This window comes from Phyllopteryx taeniolatus, unplaced genomic scaffold (genome assembly GCF_024500385.1).
Source record: "Phyllopteryx taeniolatus isolate TA_2022b unplaced genomic scaffold, UOR_Ptae_1.2 contig_87, whole genome shotgun sequence".
NCBI lineage: Eukaryota > Metazoa > Chordata > Actinopteri > Syngnathiformes > Syngnathidae > Phyllopteryx > Phyllopteryx taeniolatus.
The window spans coordinates 36,804-56,768 of record NW_026903855.1 but is presented as its reverse complement, the minus strand read 5'-3'; the positions used below and the strand labels follow the sequence as shown (position 1 = coordinate 56,768).

Genomic DNA, 19,965 nt, shown 5'->3' with positions numbered 1-19,965 from the left:
GCTGTGTTTTATTATACTGATTGGACTTGGTTAGGAAAGCCACACACCTGTCTACATAAGACCTTACAGCTCACAGAGCAAAGGAGAATCATGAGGTCAAAGGAACTGCCTGAAGAGCTCAGAGACAGAATTGTGGCAAGGCACAGATCTGGCAAAGGTTACAAAAACATTTCTGCTGCACTTAAGGTCAGTAGGATACCAGGCTTTTAATCTGATGTTCTGTCTTTTGAGAACCACTTGCGCTTAATTTGCACCTAGTATCCTCACCTCACTGCATTCCTCATTGACAACAGGCCCTGGATAGCTCAGTTGGTAGAGCATCAGACTTTTAATCTGAGGGTCGAGGGTTCATGTCCCTGTTCAGGCGACGTAAATCTTAAGAAGTTGTTCACTAAATATTATGCAGGTACTTTCACTCAGACACTTGAACACCTAAAACGTTCATCTATGCACCACACACTCTCACTTTGACCTTGGGTATCTCGGTCATTCGCATACCAGGCTTTCAATCTAATGTTCTGTCTTGCGAGTACCTGTTTAGTCAGTGTCAAATTTCTTGCTTGCGCTTAATTTGCACCTTGTCTCCTCAGCTCACTCCCTCATTTACTCTATCTCCTGGAATGCTCAGTCGGTTGAGCATTACACTTTTAATCTGAGGGTCCAGGGTTCAAGTCCCTGTTCGAGTTACTTGTTCAGGTGAGATAATTCTTAAGCAGTTGTTCACTAAATTTCACGCAGGTACTTTGACTCAGACACTTGAACACTTCAAAACACCCACCACATATTCATCGATGCACCTCTCACTTTCTGACTTTGACCTTGGGTATCTCGGTCATTCACATACCAGGCTTGTTCTGTCTTTCGAGTACCTGTTTCATCAGTCAAATTTCTTACTGCCAGTAGAGCCTGGATATCTCAGTCAGTATAGCATCAGACTTTTAATCTGAGGCTCAAGGGTTCAAGTCTCGGTTCAGGTGACATACTTTTTAAGAGGTTGTTCACTAAATATCACTCAGACACTTGAACACTTCAAAACACCCACCACATAGTCATTGATGCACCTCTCACTTTCTGACTTTGACCTTGGGTATCTCGGTCATTCACATACCAGGCTTTTAATTTGATGTTCTGTCTTTCGAGAACCTGTTTCGTCAGTCAAATTTCTTGCTTGTGCTTAATTTGAACCTCGTCTCTTCAACTCACTCCCTCATTGTCTGTAGAGCCTGGATAGCTCAGTCGGTAAAGCATCAGACTTTTAATCTGAATGTCCAGGGTTCAAGTCCCTGTTCAGGTGACATAATTCTGAAGATGTTGTTCACTAAATATTACACAGGGACTTTCACTCAGACACTTGAACACTTCAAAACACTCAACATGTTCATCTATGCACCACACACTCTCAGTTTGACCTTGGGTATCTCGGTCATTCGCATACCTGGTTTTTAATCTGATGTTCTGTCTTGCGAGGACCTGTTTAGTCAGTGTCAAATTTCTTGCTTGTGCTAAATTTGCACCTCGTCTCCTCAGCTCACTCCCTCATTTAATCTATCTCCTGGATTGCTCAATCGGTTGAAGCATTAGACTTTTAATCTGAGGGTCCAGGGTTCAAGTCCCGTTTCGAGTTACCTGTTCAGGTGAGATAATTCTTAAGCAGTTGTTCACTAAATATCACGTAGGTACTTAGACTCAGACACTTGAACACTTCAAAACACCCACCACATATTCATCGATGCACCTCTCACTTTCTGACTTTGACCTTGGGTATTGTTGGATTTATCTTACCCAACATTATAAAAAATAGACACAAAAAGGAATGTCTCATGAGGAGGGCGTATGGGAGATTGTTCAGATTACAGCCTCTCAATACGCTCTAAACAATCTCTCCCGTCGCTCCTGTATTTATTTGAAATAGGGAGGTTTCTAAGTTTACAAGACATAACGTACTAAGCTACGAGACACAACACACTAAGGGTAGGGTTTCATGGTGAAAACATGGGACCAACACCTGCCACGTCCGGGCCACGTCCTTCTCTCTGATGATTCCTGCTGAGTCATCTTCTTGAAGGCGAGACATGTTCCTTTCTCAAAATGGTCCATAATACTAATGCAAGCTAAGCAAATAAATGATAACTTCTACAATATATTTAACATTTCCCTCCTGTTTATCATGTATTTGCACAAATTCTCATATCATTTTACAGTCACTTCATTTCGATTTGTTTTAACTGTAGAATCATTTTTATGAAACAAATACATTTACACTCAGAGTAAACTTGTCATATATGAATGTTGTCGTTTAAACATCGTAATCATCTGGATCAGGAAACAAATCAGGTAAAACAACATCATCATCATCATCATTATCATCATTATCAACCTCCAATAAAGGATACATCTGCTCCATACGGTTCCTCTATGGGGGTAATTGCTGTGGTAATTAATCTACTGATTAAAGCCCGAATGCATGGGGTACAATAACATCCACACAATGTCAGAATGGCTGCAAAAACAGCAATTGATATCAATATTGGTGAAATTAGGGTTTTGTATTTACCAAAAACGTCCATCCAGCTGTCCCACAAGGAGTGTTGATTGAGGGTCCGTAGACCATCGATGGCTCTGGTCAAGCTGCCATCTGAAGCAGTATTGTTTGTTCTCCAAACATACCGCAAACACCTCCCTCTCTTGCGAGGAGCATGTCGACAGCTATGTGGTTTTGGAACGTCCTTGAGCTGCTCGTGCACAGCTTCCAACCCACTCTGAGTCCAATTTCCTTATCTCTGTATATTGAAGTGGATATAGTTTATCCCATCAACATTTTTATTTATCGTACACCACCAGCATATGAAGTATTCAAATCCTCCTGCAACTTGGTCAGCTAATTTGTATTGATTAGGAACCCCACGAGGAACACCTATGGCGTCGATGTATGTTTTATGTTGGATAATTTTGCCTCTGCCAGGATAAATCTCTTTTTTGTCTATGTTCTAGATTGGACAAAAACATTGGTGCCCTTTCCATTAAATCTTGAACAGGCATAGGGTATACTGACACATGCAATATCAAAGTGATAATAACGCACAATCCAGATATATCTTTAGGTAATCTATCAAACAGTCTATCATCTCCGCACCACCACCAGATGTCGCTCCGTGATACTGGCACAAAATTTGGTCCGACCTTTAAGGTTACTTTACACTGTGTGTCGTTCAGTGGTCCTAATTTTTTTCGTTTACTAATCATGTTTATACAAGTGAAATTATTTGGTGCTACTAAAGTAGAACACATTGGTTTGTGTTTATCTGCTTTTGTTACGGGATATATAGGATCCCATGATTTACACCTCTCAGTTGGTACAGTAGCGTTCATTAATGGAATAATACAATCTTGTGATAATTGTGCCGGAACTATGCGCAACAAAAGCCTGGGACCCATGCAAACCACACAATCTTTTCTCGCTACATTTGCTGCTTGTTCCACCAATAGTAACCAATTGTTATTTTGTCCTGAAACTCCTGTGAAAACAAGGAACCAATCATCAGTAGTTATGTTGTTAACCATTAAAATTTGTCCACCTTTCTTGAAGTTTTCAATGGCATTTCTGGTTTAACACGGTTCCCATAACACAATGCTCCTCAGAATTGGGGATCTTTTCCGCCAGAATATGCCCACAAGCTCATCATCAAACACACTGGGTGACTTGATTTGTAATTCAATATTAAACTATGGGCCGTTTTGCTTATGTTAAACTTCTTTCTATGTTCTTTTGCTTTTTTTAGTGACCAACTGGACCAATCATAACCTGTTTCACCAATGAGGTGTTCCCATCCAAAGCCTATAGTTGCATACCAGTCATATCCAAATCCCCAATTCTGCCCATTATCTTGAGCATCATCGGTGAGAGCCGCATATGGAATTATGATTAAAGCAGTTTGATTTTGGGGGGCACAAAATATTAAACCGGTTTGCCGCGTTTGGAGGCTATGCCCACAGTTCTGATCATCAGCTGTACTCCTTTTGATACGAGTTAATGATTCAAAATTTTCCATTATTGGGTTCGTCATATTGGTCCAGCTGGTAGGTGATTTTCTATCTAAAAAAATGGTTGTATCATTTAGGGTGGGACGTCCCATGTACCACATAAACAAAACCAACACCATAGTAGCCAAAGTTGCTACGTAACAACTTATCGAATCTCGTAACCAACGTGGGTGTGCCATTCTGCTGAGTTCTCACAAAACGGGTTGGTGTCTTTTTTCTTCACTGACCAGCAAGCGTTTTCAGAATCTACACATCTGCTCCCGCTCCGTTATCAGACTTTTGCTCACCTTCCCTATTTGAGTACTCAGCTGAAATGACTCTTTTACAGTGTGTTAAATGAACCCATGTATTTCTTTCTGCTATTTTTAGGGCTGTTGGAGTTGTCAATAACACTTGATACGGTCCTTCCCACTTTGGTGAATGACAGTGCTTCTTTTTGATGCTTCGAATTACGACCCAGTCTCCTGGTCCAACCAACTTGGTTTCCTGCTGGGAAACATGTTTACTTTCAGCAGATACTTTTAAATCATTTTGTTTCTCTAACAACTTTCTCATGTAATCAGCTAAGTTTGTTTCGTCATCAAGTTCCCATTTTTGTTTAAACAACAGAAGGTGTTTCGTAAGGTGTTAAACCTGTGGTGCTTGTAATGTTGATGTACATTTTAACGAGGTCAAGACACTGTGTCCATGACCTTCCTGTCTCTTCCATACATTTTTTCAGTCTAGTTTTTATTGTGCCATTCATTCTTTCCACTAGACCTGCACTCTGAGGGTGGTAAGCACAATGGTTTTTCAAATTGATGTGGAACATGGTTCCTATTTTATTGATTATTTGATTTACAAAATGAGTCCCATTATCGCTGTAAATGGTTTCAGATATGCCATATCTTGGAATGATGTCTTTACATAGTGCTTTTGCCACCGTCAGAGCATCAGGTGATTTTGTTGAGAATAATTTGATCCATTTAGAAAATGCATCTATGATAACCAAACAGTACTTCTTTCCCTCACTTACTATAGGATTACTTAATTCTATGTAATCCATGTGAATGCGTTGGAAGGGGTATGTTGGCACTGGGAATTGACATCTAGTAGGTCGCAATTGCCCTTACGGATTATGTCAGTTACCACCGCGTATCCTGTTTTTATCTTCCCTAGTTCATCTTTTTTCGACGAACCATCTACATATAGAACCTGTCCGTCACTTAACGGGTGATCTTTCAAATCACCTCTACATTTACCAGTTTGTTCAGCCAATTCCTGACAATCATGCTGCGTGCCTTCATCAGGTAAGGGTATTAGTGTGGGTGGATTTAAGATTGTGCATCGCTCAACAGTCAAATGTGGTTGTGACAGCAAGATGGCCATGCAAGATAAATGTCTTGCAGGTGATAAAAACGTCATATTGGTTTGCAATAGGAGAGCAGACACTGTATGTGGGACTTTAAGAGTTAATGGATGAAATAACACAATCGTGGAACTGCTCTCTACTGCCATCGAAGCTGCCACAACTGCTCTGACACAATGCAGTAATGCACACGTAACGCTGTCCAATTTAGTCGAAAAATAAGCTATTGGTCTTAGCTTATCACCGTATTGTTGTGTGAGTACGGAGGTCATGTAATAGTTTTTACAATCTACCATTTGAATGAATGGTTTATCATAATTTGGAAGGGCCAGCGCAGTACTGGACACCAAATGTTGTTTAATGTCACAGAAGGCCTTTTCTGCCTCTGTATTCCATTGAACAAGTGATGTCATTTTAAGGTTGGCTTCATACATAAATTTTGACAATGGTGCAACAATTTCTGCATAGTTTGGACCTAAAAATGACATCATATGTTTCTTCATCTGTGGTTTAGGGGCTTTTAAGACTATAGCTTTTCTGTCTTCTAATATAGTCCTTCCTCCTACACTTAAATTATGGCCTAGATATTTGACTTGCCTTTTACACCATTGCAATTTATTTTTGTTAACTTTATGTCCCTCTTCTGCTAGATGATGCAGTAAGGCCAATGAATCTTTGATGCATGTCTCTCCATCTGGAGATGCCAGGAGAACATCATCTACATAGAGTAAAATTTGGCTCCCTCCTGGGGGAGTGAATTTAGACATGCTTGTTCTCATTACTTGTGAATAAATGGTTGGACTTTCACAGTAACCTTGTGGTAATCTAGTAAATGTATATTGTTTTCCCTCAAATGTGAATGCAAACCAAAATTTACTGTTCTTTTCTACTGGTACAGAAAAGAAGGCATTACTTATGTCCACCACTGTAAACACAGTAGCATCTGGTCTCAATGAATTTAACAATGTGTGTGGATCTGGTACGCATGCTGCTCTCTGTATTACTGCAGAATTTACTGCCTGTAAGTCTTGTACCATTCGCCAACCCACTGAAGGTGGGGCCTTTTTTACGGGAAAAATGGTGTGTTACATGGTGATTCTGGACACTCCACTATAACTCCTGCCTTAATTAGTGCTTCAATTACCGGTTTGATTCCTTCATGTGCATCTGGTTTTAACGGATATTGACGAATCCCTGGTCTATATTCTTTTTTGGGTCTAATTTGTACTGGTAAAACCCCTTTAATAAGGCCTACATCAAATGGTCCTGTTGACCATAATCTTTTTGGAACTTGTTTTAATATTTCCTTATCAATTTCAGTGAGAATCATTTGGTCTAATCAAACAGGATGCTTGTGTTTCCCTTCATCACCCTGTATTGTCCAAAACATCGCCTTCCTAATTAGGCCAGTTGATGCACTGTATTCCAGTTTGTTTTCTAGTTGTTGCCAATCATCTGTCTCTTGTCCTTGTTTTACTAATGTTCCCATATGTTTCCACTGTGACTCATAATCTTTGCACAATGAAACATGTGGGACATTTGTGTTTTTATACAGTTCCTTTAATTTGTCTGGTAAAATAATTCCTGCCGCGACTTTTGGTTCATTGTCTGAGTACAGATAATCTACACTAATCTCATTAGGTGTCGCATGTCGTAACTTGTTTTCATAACCTAGGTCTGGCCCTTCTGTGTTTTTGTACCACAGAGTTATATGCAGCTCATCACATTTTTTTTTTATCTTCTACTTCTGTGATAAGATGCAAGGCTGCAGACAACAGGGCCTTTCCCATGTTTAACGGTGGTTTGTCTGGGATATCGATTGTGTAATAGAATGTACTTTCTTTGCTTTCCAGTGTTAAATAGAGGTCTTCTCTCTTTAATTCATGTTTTCGTTTCACTACAATATTTCCATTTGATAATGGAATGAGTACAAGTCCTAGTTGGAATAAGCCATCTCTTCCCAACAAATTCACAGGGCACTCCAGGACTTTGAAAATGGGAATTCTACAAGTTCTCCCCTGTGGGTCTCTAATCCACACAGGCTCAAGTTCCATGGGAAAAGTAATTTGTCCATTTGCAGATCTAACTATTGCCTTATGTCCCAATAGTTTGGAACCTGGAATCTTTTCCCGACATGCAGTCCTACATGCTCCTGTATCGCAAAGAAATTTCATTTCTTTCCCATTTACTGATAAAGTTATTTCAGGTTTTTCAGTGTCCAAACTCAGAATGTCCTGCAAATTGAAATCCACCTCCTCATTCTCTGTAATGTTTACAAAAGAGGATTTGTTGAGTTGGGAAGCAGGCTGGCTTAGTCATGCGGTAGTTTGTCCGTATTCTCTTTTATTTTTATTAGGGCAGTCACGTGCAATGTGGCCTTTGTTTCCACAGCACCAACAGATGGTATTATCATAATAATTTCAATTTCTACCATATCTTACTCTCCCACGGCCTCTGCCGCGTCCTCTAAAATTCTCTCTCTCTCTCTGCCTTGATAGTATATTTCTGCTCCTTCGTCGAGGAAGACATCTATCTTCTTTTTTTTCTTTTTGTCTAACACTCTTTCTGCATGGAGGGCATGATTAACATATTCCTCCAGAGGGCCAGTTGCTAGGTTTATCCAATGTTTATCTACCCATCTGTTAATGTGTTCTTTCGAATTCGCATGTAAAGCATTTTTTAACTGTTGTTGATAAGGGCCCTGAGGATTGGCATCCTCATTCAAGCCGCTGTTTGCTTTAAAACAAGCAGTCATTCTAACCCTATATTCTTCAAAAAGTTCGTCATCCTTTTGTTTCACCCTATTAATTTCCGTGTAATTTGCCCTTTTGCGGAACCTGGCTGTGGTTCTCTCTATCAAACCCCTAACTCAATGTTGTAATTCTCTGTCATTATGTGGCATTATAACACCATGGTGTTTTGGGTCCCAATCTCCTCGGCAAAGATGCCAATCAGGCCTCATTGCAGTCATCCAAATTTGTTGAGTTTCTGTTCCATTTAAATGATAAGATTGTCTAAGATTTTCCATTTCCTCAACAAACTGGACAATGTCTACTTTGTAGGGTGTGATGCCGGCTACGGCCTTTTTCACATCCTCATTAGTCCAGGTCCTACAGACCAAAAAAGTTTCTTTGTGGTCTTCTTGTACATTTGGATTTGCCACCTCAATCATCGGATATAAATCCGTGTCTCCCTCGTCTGAGGTTATATTTGTTATTTTGGGAATGGGAGAAAATGTTTCTCCCATAGTTTTAGACCAATTCATTTGTACCCCTCCTGATCGTAAAATGTGTTGTGTTTGTGACTCTTGATTTGGAGGAAGTTCATGAGGTGGCAAAACCGGGTACAAGGGTGCTGATGCTTTTGTTTCCTCATTTTTTTTACAACTTTCTTCAATCATCTTTTTCTCGCTAATTCTTATTATTGGTCCTGTCTCGTCATCTTCCTGTCTTTGAAACAACATATTTTTATGTCTACCTTCCTGCTCTTTTTGTTCATTTGTTAAGTGTTTCTTATTCTCCCTTCCTTTTTCTCTTTTAGATGCCATGTTTAACCAGAAGAGGAAGTCGTCAAATCCATCTTTTTGTATTTGTGATATATCATTTTTGTGTCGACACTTTATTTTGTTTTGAAGTTGAACTATTTTTTGCGAATTTAGCTGGCCAGCAAAACCGTATTTGGTTATCCACGTGTTTAAATGTTCTATTTTGGAAAGGTTTTAGAGTTGAACATATTTCCAATCTTTACACGTTAGGCCTATTTTTGGATCCGGTTTACTGTTATTTATTCCCATTTTTGTGAATTTGGAAGTCAGTTCATTTGCACCTAGAGTGACCTAAATACTGACTTTATTCAAAAATGACAGGGTGACAATAAATGTCTGAGTTTTGGTAATTCTCAAGCTTCTACCCCAGTTGGGGCGGAGAATTCTTGCCTCTGCTTCCAAAACCAGTTGTCACTTACAATCCAGTCTTATACATTCATACTTTTACACATTCACACGATATTAGTAACGTTTTTATAAACACACGAAAACACGGAAACACAGAAACATGGAATTTAAGTACGTACAGGACTCCGCCATCCTCGCGGAATTTGTTGGACTCCGCCATCCTTCTTACCACTTGCCAGTGACTAGTATTACACAAGGTTTATTCTGCCGCAGACTTCTTCGTCGCGCAATTCACTCACTCTTTTAATCCTTTTTTCCTAAAAATGTTTTTAAAATTTAACTCACCAAAGTCGTCTTCAATCCTGTGGATTGTCGTCAACCTTCAGATCCCAGTTGAGAAGAACGAAGACCAGTCCCGGAAAGGGTCTCAATTGCCGTGGCCATGGTCTCTTAACTGGATGTCGGCTCCACAACTGGAATCTTCGGGTCTGTTGACATCCGGCTCGAAGGACCAATTTATGTTAGATTTATCTTACCCAACATTATAAAAAATAGACACAAAAGGAATGAAGAAGCTGGTTTCTCTTTCTCATGAGGAGGGCGTATGGGAGATTGTTCAGATCACAGCCTCTCAACACGCTCTAAACAATCTCCCCCGTCGCTCCTGCATTTATTTGAAATAGGAGGGATTTACAAGTCATCATGTTCTAAGCAATAAGACACAACACAAAATATTTGAAAATAGGAGGGTTTTTTCCCAGGCATAGTGTTCTAAGCAATAAGACACAACACAAAACATTGGACCAACACCTGTCACGACCCGACCACATCCGATCACGTCCTTGGTCCAGGCGCCCTTCCATCGGATGATGCTGAGTCTTCTTTTTGAAGGCGAGACATCTAAAATCGTCCATAATACTAATGCAAGCTAAGCAAATAAATTATAACTTCGACAATATATTTAACAAAATGATACGTAATTATTGCACATTATTGTGCAAGTTCTCAAATTCTCTAGTGTGTTAACTTTTCAAAATCTATGATCTGATCACACATTTGTAGTGTTGAGAATGAGTTTGCATCATCCACACAAAAAAATCCAAAATAGACCAGCCAACAATTGGAGAATAAAGATGACGCGATCCGCTCGAGATATTTTTAAGCGAAATATGATATTTTACTACCCTGAGAAAGCCCGATCTCGTCCGATCTCTGAAGCTAAGCAGGGGTGGGCCTGGTTAGTACTTGGATGGGAGACATCCTGGGAATACCAGGTGCTGTAAGCTTTTTCACTTTAGATTCTCGTGGAATCGTTTTCTTATCAGTGGTTGACTTAAATTATAATGCGGTCATTCTCTCTCTTATGACTTACCGTCTCTTTATTAGGAGACAGAATCTTCACGTACCTTTTTTAAACATCCCGTTTCTCCTTTTCCGACAGTAAAAAAAAATAATAATAATCGATACACACATATATCTATATATCTATCTATATATATATATTAGTATAATGCAGCCCTATGGGGGGCACAAGTCAGTGCAAACTGTAGGCCGGTCCCAAGCCCGGATAAATCCAGAGGGTTGCGTCAGGAAGGGCATCCGGCTTAAAACCTTGCCAAACAAATATGAGCGTTCATCCAAAGAATTCCATACCGGATCGGTCGTGGCCCGGGTTAACAACGTCCGCCACCGGCGCCGTCAACCTGCAGGGCGCTGTTGGAAATTCAGCTACTGTGGGTCGAAGTCGAAGTCAAAGAAGAAGAAGAAGAAGAGGTGGAAAGCGGGTTCTTCGGCAGAAAGAGAAGAGGAAAACACAGAGCCTAGAACTGAATGTGGGGACTTTGAATGTTGGGACTATGACAGGAAAATCTCGGGAGTTGGTTGACATGATGATTAGGAGAAAGGTTGATATATTGTGTGTCCAGGAGACCAGGTGGAAAGGCAGTAAGGCTAGAAGTTTAGGGGCAGGGTTTAAATTATTTTACCATGGTGTAGATGGGAAGAGAAATGGAGTCGGGGTTATTTTAAAAGAAGAGTTGGCTAAGAATGTCTTGGAGGTGAAAAGAGTATCAGATCGAGTGATGAGGCTGAAATTTTAAATTGAGGGTGTTATGTGTAATGTGATTAGTGGCTATGCCCCACAGGTAGGATGTGACCTAGGGGTGAAAGAGAAATTCTGGAAGGAGCTAGATGATGTAGTTCTGAGCATCCCAGACAGAGAGAGAGTCGTAATTGGTGCAGATTGTAATGGACATGTTGGTGAAGGTAATAAGGGTGATGAAGAAGTGATGGGTAAGTACGGTATCCAGGAAAGGAACTTGGAGGGACAGATGGTGGTAGACTTTGCAACAAGGATGCAAATGGCTGTAGTGAACACTTTTTTCCAGAAGAGGCACGAACATAGGGTGACCTACAAGAGCGGAGGTAGAAGCACACAGGTGGATTACATCTTGTGCAGACGATGTAATCTGAAGGAGGTTACCAACTGTAAGGTAGTGGTAGGGGAGAGTGTGGCTAGACAGCATAGGATGGTGGTGTGTAAGATGACTCTGGTGGTGGGGAGGAAAATTAGGAAGACAAAGGCAGAGAAGAGAACCATGTGGTGGAAGCTGAGACAGGACGAGTGTTGTGCAGCTTTTCGGGAAGAGGTGATACAGGCTCTCGGTGGACGGGAAGAGCTTCCAGAAGACTGGACCACTGCAGCCAAGGTGATCAGAGAAGCAGGCAGGAGAGTACTTGGTGTATCTTCTGGCAGGAAAGGAGAGAAGGAGACTTGGTGGTGGAACCTCACAGTACAGGAAATCATACAAGGAAAACGGTTAGCTAAGAAGAAGTGGGACACTGAGAGGACCGAGGAGAGGCGAAAGGAATACATTGAGATGCGACACAGGGCAAAGGTAGAGGTGGCAAAGGCAAAACAAGAGTCATATGATGACATGTATGGCAGGTTGGACACTAAAGAAGGAGAAAAGGATCTATACAGGCTGGCCAGACAGAGGGATAGAGATGGGAAGGATGTGCAGCAGGTTAGGGTGATTAAGGATAGAGATGGAAATATGTTGACTGGTGCCAGCAGTGTGCTAGGTAGATGGAAAGAATACTTCGAGGAGTTGATGAATGAGGAAAATGATAGAGAAGGGAGAGTAGAAGAGGCAAGTGTGGTGGACCAGGAAGTGGCAATGATTAGTAAGGGGGAAGTTAGAAAGGCATTAAAGAGAATGAAAAATGGAAAGGCAGTTGGTCCTGATGACATTCCTGTGGAGGTATGGAAGCATCTAGGAGAGGTGGCTGTGGAGTTTTTGACCAGCTTGTTCAATAGAATTCTAGTGCGTGAGAAGATGCCTGAGGAATGGAGGAAAAGTGTACTGGTGCCCATTTTTAAGAACAAAGGTGATGTGCAGAGCTGTGGCAACTATAGAGGAGTAAAGTTGATGAGCCACACAATGAAGTTATGGGAAAGAGTAGTGGAGGCTAGACTCAGGACAGCAGTGAGTATTTGCGAGCAACAGTATGGTTTCATGCCTAGAAAGAGTACCACAGATACATTATTTGCCTTGAGGATGTTGATGGAAAAGTACAGAGAAGGTCAGAAGGAGCTACATTGTGTCTTTGTAGATCTAGAGAAAGCCTATGACAGAGTACCCAGAGAGGAACTGTGGTACTTCATGCGGAAGTCTGGAGTGGCAGAGAAGTATGTTAGAATAATACAGGACATGTACGAGGGCAGCAGAACAGCGGTGAGGTGTGCTGTCGGTGTGACAGAAGAATTTAAGGTGGAGGTGGGACTGCATCAGGGTTCAGCCCTGAGCCCCTTCCTTTTTGCAGTGGTGATGGATAGGCTGACAGATGAGGTTAGACTGGAATCCCCGTGGACCATGATGTTTGCAGATGACATTGTGATCTGCAGTGAAAGCAGGGAGCAGCTGGAGGAACAGTTAGAAAGATGGAGGCATGCACTGGAAAGAAGAGGAATGAAGATTAGCCGAAGTAAAACAGAATATATGTGCATGAATGAGAGGGGTGGTGGGGGAAGAATGAGGCTACAGGGAGAAGAGATGGCAAAGGTAGAGGACTTTAAATACTTGGGGTCAACCGTCCAGAGCAATGGTGAGTGTGGTCAGGAAGTGAAGAAACGGGTCCAAGCAGGTTGGAACGGGTGGAGGAAGGTGTCAGGTGTGTTATGTGACAGAAGAGTCTCTGCTAGGATGAAGGGCAAAGTTTATAAAACAGTGGTGAGGCCAGCCATGATGTATGGATTAGAGACAGTGGCACTGAAGAGAAAACAGGAAGCAGAGCTGGAGGTGGCGGAAATGAAGATGTTGAGGTTCGCTCTCGGAGTGACCAGGTTGGATAAAATTAGAAATGAGCTCATCAGAGGGACAGCCAAGGTTCGATGTTTTGGAGACAAAGTTAGAGAGAGCAGACTTCAATGGTCCAGAGGAGAGAGAGTGAGTATATTGGTAGAAGGATGATGAGGATGGAGCTGCCAGGCAAGAGAGCTAGAGGAAGACCAAAGAGAAGGTTGATGGATGTCGTGAGGGAAGACATGATGGCAGTTGGTGTTTGAGAGGAGGATGCAGGAGATAGGCTCTCATGGAAAAGGATGACGCGCTGTGGCGACCCCTAACGGGACAAGCCGAAAGGAAAAGAAGAATATATCTATATAGATATATAGATATATATATTAGTATCACGTGATACGTCACAATTTTATCACATCAGTGCTTTTAATTAGCTCGAGGCTAAGGATACGAAGGTATGGATCTTTAAATGATACGTAATTATTGCACATTATTGTGTGGACCTCAAAGCCACGGTTTATGAACCCGAACCACTTCCGAGGAAGACATTATTGTCGAGTGAATGGCAGTTTTAGTAGGAGTAGATTAGATAGAGCAAATTCAATCAGAATCAGCAGAATCAAAATAAGAATCCTCTATATTTGCCGAGTATGTCAGAAACATACAAGGAATTTGTCTCCGGTACTTGGAGCCCCTCTCGCGCGACAATGGATAGCCATTTGAAAGAAAATACTTTGGAGACATAATCACATTAGACCAAAGTACAGAGAGTCACTGAGCAATGAAAGGTTACCGGTAATGTGGTCATGTCGATGCAAATTTTGTGTTATTTTTTATTTTTGGAAGCTGGAAGAAGACAATTTTATATGACTCGTGCATTCACTGTAGTAGTCTCGCCACGCTGCACTATTTGCATATCTGTTGTTGACCAATACTGGCCACTCATGCCAGTAGCATCTGCTCCAATTGCACACTGATTGAAGAGAATCTGCAACATTTGCACAATAAACATTGTCCCAGATTATCGCACTACTCCCTTGAAGTCTCGGCGCCCTTTGCACAATGGTCATTGCACCGGACTATTGCAATATTAGTCTTTCGAACTGCTCTAAATGCTAGAGGACTCTGCATCTTTTTGCACAATTGTCAAAAAAAAAATGAACCGGCATTACCAGATAACTAGCAACCCTTAATTGCTCAGTGACTGTTTTTTGTCAACGTCTTTATGTCTTAAAAGTGTTCTCTGTCAATTGACTGTCTGTTGTCGTACAAGAGCGGCTCCAACTACCAGAGACAAATTCCTTGTGTGTTTTTTGGACATACATGGCAAATAAAGATGATTCTGTTTCTGAAGAGTTGGTGACCAGGATGTGCAGGGTCCAAGAGGATTTTGCATGCTCTTGTCTGAGTTTTGGCAGCGTGCAAGTTCGAACATTGGACCAACACCTGTCACGACCCGACCACATCCGATCACGTCCTTGGTCCAGGCGCCCTTCCATCGGATGATGCTGAGTCTTCTTTTTGAAGGCGAGACATCTAAAATCGTCCATAATACTAATGCAAGCTAAGCAAATAAATTATAACTTCGATAATATATTTAACAAAATGATACGTAATTATTGCACATTATTGTGTGGACCTCAAAGCCACGGTTTATGAACCCGAACCACTTCCGAGGAATACATTACAGTCGAGTGAATGGCATTTTTTGACAATTGTGCAAATGATGCAGAGTCCTCTAGCAATTTAGAGCAATTTGAAATGACTGATCGAGCAATAATCTGGTACAGTGACAATTGTGCAAAACGTGAAGAGACTTTGAGAAATTTAAGCAGTATAAAGTGAATCGTAGTGTGATAATCTGGAACAGTGTCCATTTTGCTAATGGTGCAGATACTTCTCAAGCACATGAGTGGCCAGTATTGGTCAACAACAGATATGCAAATTGTACAGAGTGGCGAGACTACTACAGTGAATGCAAAAATAATGTATAATTGGCCCGACAGAGATGGGACAACAATCTCAAGACAAATTGGCAGCATGTTACAATGCAATTGTAAGTGAACTGTTTAAGAAGTTAACGGTAAGTGGGACGAAGGTGTTGGAATGTCTGCTAGTTTTAGTTTGCATTGTTCGATAGCACTTGCCTGGGGGAAGGAGCTGGAAGAAGACAATTATATATTACTCGTGCACTCACTGTAGTAGTCTCGCCACGCTGCACTATTTGCATATCTGTTGTTGACCAATACTGGCCACTCATGCAAGTAGCATCTGCTCCAATTGCACAATGATTGAAGAGAATCTGCAACATTTGCACAATAAACATTGTCCCAGATTATCGCACTACTCGCTTGAAGTCTCGGCGCCCTTTGCACAATGGTCATTGCATCGGACTATTGCAATAATAGTCTTTTGAACTGCTCTAAATGCGAGAGGACTCTGCATCTTTTTGCACAATTGCAAAATGTACCGGCATTACCAGATAACTAGCAACCCTTAATTGCTCAGTGACTGTTTTTTGTCAACGTCTTTATGTCTCAAAAGTGTTCTCTGTCAATTGACTGTCGTACTAGAGCGGCTCCAACTACCAGAGACAAATTCCTTGTGTGTTTTTTGGAGATACATGGCAAATAAAGATGATTCTGTTTCTAAAGAGTTGGTGACCAGGATGTGGAGGGTCCAAGACGATTTTGCATGCTCTTGTCTGAGTTTTGGCGGCGTGCAAGTTCTCAAATTCTCTAGTGTGTTAACTTTTCAAAATCTATGATCTGATCACACATTTGTAGTGTTGAGAATGAGTTTGCATCATCCACACAAAAAAATCCAAAATTGACCAGCCAACAATTGGAGAATAAAAAATGACGCGATCCGCTCGAGATATTTTTAAGCGAAATGTGCTTTTCAGGTAAGCACATGGCTTACGGCCATACTACCATGAGAACGCCCGATCTCGTCTCATCTCGGAAGCTAAGCAGGGGTGTGCCTGGTTAGTACGTGGATGGGATGACTGCCTGGGAATACCAGGTGCTGTAAGTTTTTCACTTTAGATTCTCGTGGAATCGTTTTCTTATCGGTGGTTGACCTAAATTATAATGCAGTCCTTCTCTCTCTTATGACTTACCGTCTCTTTATTAGGAGACAGAATCTTCACGTACCTTTTTTAAACATCCCGTTTCTCCTTTTCCGACAGTAAAAAAAAAAATATATATATATATACACACTTATATCTATATATCTATATATCTATCTATATATATATATTAGTATCACGTGATACGTCACAATTTTATCACATCAGTGCTTTTAATTAGCTCGAGGCTAAGGATACGAAGGTATGGATCTTTAAATGATACGTAATTATTGCACATTATTGTGTGGACCTCAAAGCCACGGTTTATGAACCCGAACCACTTCCGAGGAATACATTACAGTCGAGTGAATGGCAGTATTAGTAGGAGTATATTAGATAGAGTAAATTCAATCAGAATCAGCAGAATCAAAATTAGAATCTTTATTTAATGAGTCTGTCAGAAACATACAAGGAATTTGTCTCCGGTACTTGGAGCCCCTCTCGTGCGACAACGGATAGCCATTTGACAGAAAATACTTTGGAGACATAATCACATGAGTGAACCTAAACATTGTGGGATGTGGCAATGAGGCCAAAGACAAGCACTAGCGTATGAGCGGAGTTAAACCCCCACCCCGCCGTCTGGTTTCACACTAGACTAAGTGCCTCAAATTATTGGATGACAATACTGACTGCATTTTAACAGGTAATGTTAAATACATTGTAGAAGTTATCATTTATTTGCTTAGCTTGCATTAGTATTATGGACGATTTTGATGGTTGCTTGCTGACCGTGGGGGAAAGGAAGATGTCTCGCCTTCGGGAAGATGACTCAGCGGGAATCGTCAGAGAGGGGCACCTTGACCAAGGACACGTGGCCGTGTGTTGGTCTCATGTCTTCACTTTGAAACCCTCCCCTTAGTATGTTATGTCTTGTAACTTAGATACCTCCCTATTTCAAATAAATACAGGAGCAACGGGGGAGATTGTTTAGACCATGATAGGAGAATGAAATTGAACAATCTCCCACATGTTCTCCTCATGAGCAAAAAGAAACAAGCGTTTTCATTCCTTTGTGTCCTATTTTTTATAGGTGTTGGGCAAGATAGATCCAACAGGTAACGAGCAACTGTAGCGAACCATCTCGAGGCTGCCTGAAAACAGCGTCCAGTGGTTGACGTTGTCGCTCGTTTTTCGCTTTTGGTACAGAAAGTACCGCCACGTACTTTGCTGTTGTACTTGCACACATTTGACACAACAATCACAACACTTTATCGTCACACTGGGTCTTTGTTTAGCGATCTGTTGCTCACAAATGTGTCTCTTTGTTTGCGGCTAGCAAGCTAAGATAGGCTAAACTAACTTGGGAAGATTCAAAATGCATCTAGACAAGTTTACCCGGACACAAAGATTTGATAAATGTTTTAGTGCAGTAAAGTAGCGATGGATGTTGAGGCTTCAATGAAGTACCAATTTCGAAAAATGTAGATCTGCAGTGGATGTAGTACAGGAACTCGACTAAGACGAACTATGCTTGTATACTGAAGGGAATATAGAATACTTTATATTGTAATGTGTAATTCTAACTAGTTTGGAAGAGAATGTGTATTGGAGTATAGGGGTATTTGGCCCCATCGGGGGGTATTTGGAGACACGTCTCAAGGAAGAAAGGAACTGCGGGGAGCCACTATAAACATTGAATGCAGGAATGTGAGCCGACATCTGCAGGCGACACCTGGAGCAGAAGTCTGGAGCCAGATCAAATGGTCATCATTCTGCAGGACAACGATGACGTCAGATTACGGACCAATCAGACGACAGCGATTACATACTGGCCCGTTTGAAACATTGCATAAGTCTGGGGTAGAATCAGATAGTTTTAGTTCGACTACTTTATCTGCTAAGGATAAGATAGGGTAGTTATGAACCCAGAGCTCTGCAAATGTATAGACTCCTCTGTCAGGAATAAATTGGTTGGTTTTGATACATTGTTGTGAACGAAGTTCTTTCACGAAAACGAACACGCTTGGAACCACGGGAGTTAGGAGATTTTAAAACACAGGTTCCTTTAAATGGTGAGCCCGACGTGATCCTGAAAGGACATTAGATAAAAAGACAGAGGAGCGGACAGGAATTCAGTTGGACTGCAAATCTCCCCGGTGCACCGAAATAAAAAAGGTGAGCAGAAGCCTGTTTGATAATATCATGAATTCTGCACATTGGAAATGGCGAAATTTGGGAGACTTGTGGTACAGTTGTTTTGTTGTCAATAGTTAATAAGACGTGTTGTTAAAATTGCATAATTAAAAGTCAGGGTAACGGAGGACCTGACGTCAGGGTAACAAGGTACCTGAGAGACCAGGATCAGAGAAAATCCTAGAAGTAGGGTAACAAGGTACCTACTTGTCCCGTCGTAGACTGACTTGAAATCGGACGCGGTTTCAAATTGTAACGTTTTGGTAGACGGGGCTTTTGGGACCCCCAAAAACCGATTTAGAACAAGATGAGTGTGCCACCAAAACTTGGGGTTGTGAATTGGACAGTCGAGTGTCGAGGTAATGAATGTGATATGTGTCGGATTTGTGGATTGAAAGAGAAAGGCAGAAAAAGAAACAAACAGGATTAAGAAGTGTGTGGGCAAAGTGGAAAAGAAAAAGGAATGTAAGTTGTTTCACGTAACAGAGAGGTTATTCTGAAAGGGAAACAAAGAGGAAGGAAAAGTTGGATGCTGCAGGGTGGAGAGAGAAAAGAGATTTGAATAAGAAAATAGAAGAGAATGAAAAATTGAGTAGAAAAATGTATGAGATTTGTGTGGTGTGCCCTGCCATGGCAGCTGTTCAGCGAAGAAAAAATAAGAGCGACAAATTCCCCCGCTAAATACAATTTACGGACCTTTCCAAAAACGGCCCCAGTGACGTCACTATAACCGGCATTGCCGGTCAAGGGGGCGGCTCAAATGGCAGACCATTTGTAGAGGGGAAATAAAACTCCTATCAATTCCGCACGAGCCCACATTCAAAAAGGTGGATAAATATACAAAAATTGTCTTTAAAAAATGTTGAGTTTTTACAGAAACGGCTGCCCGGACTGGCTGCTGTTGGTGTAATTTGGATCCAGGGGCTGAAAAAGTTGACGGACAACATGAGCCTGGCGTGTGGTGACATAGTGAGATTGATACGCGCCTGTTGCATTTCGGTTCACCAATCGGATGATATTTTGACACGGTCGGGTCTGAATAATGTCGAACCTGAAATTTTATTTGCCCCTTTTGCTCCTACAGTATTTGCTGTGTGACATGTTCCCGTCCTCTTCC

The 19,965-nt window shown here is 41.3% G+C and overlaps 2 non-coding genes and 1 pseudogene across 2 annotated transcripts; all 3 read left to right on the top strand.

Annotated features, from left to right (window-relative positions):
* Positions 1–293: 293 nt before the first annotated feature.
* trnak-uuu (transfer RNA lysine (anticodon UUU)) lies at positions 294–367 on the top strand. The gene has a single exon. It is a non-coding gene; the product is annotated as a tRNA-Lys (tRNA).
* Positions 368–1,221: 854 nt separating this feature from the next.
* trnak-uuu (transfer RNA lysine (anticodon UUU)) lies at positions 1,222–1,294 on the top strand. Its single transcript has one exon. It is a non-coding gene; the product is annotated as a tRNA-Lys (tRNA).
* A 15,204-nt stretch (positions 1,295–16,498) lies between these two features.
* Positions 16,499–16,618, top strand: LOC133474050 (5S ribosomal RNA; annotated as a pseudogene).
* Positions 16,619–19,965: the final 3,347 nt, after the last annotated feature.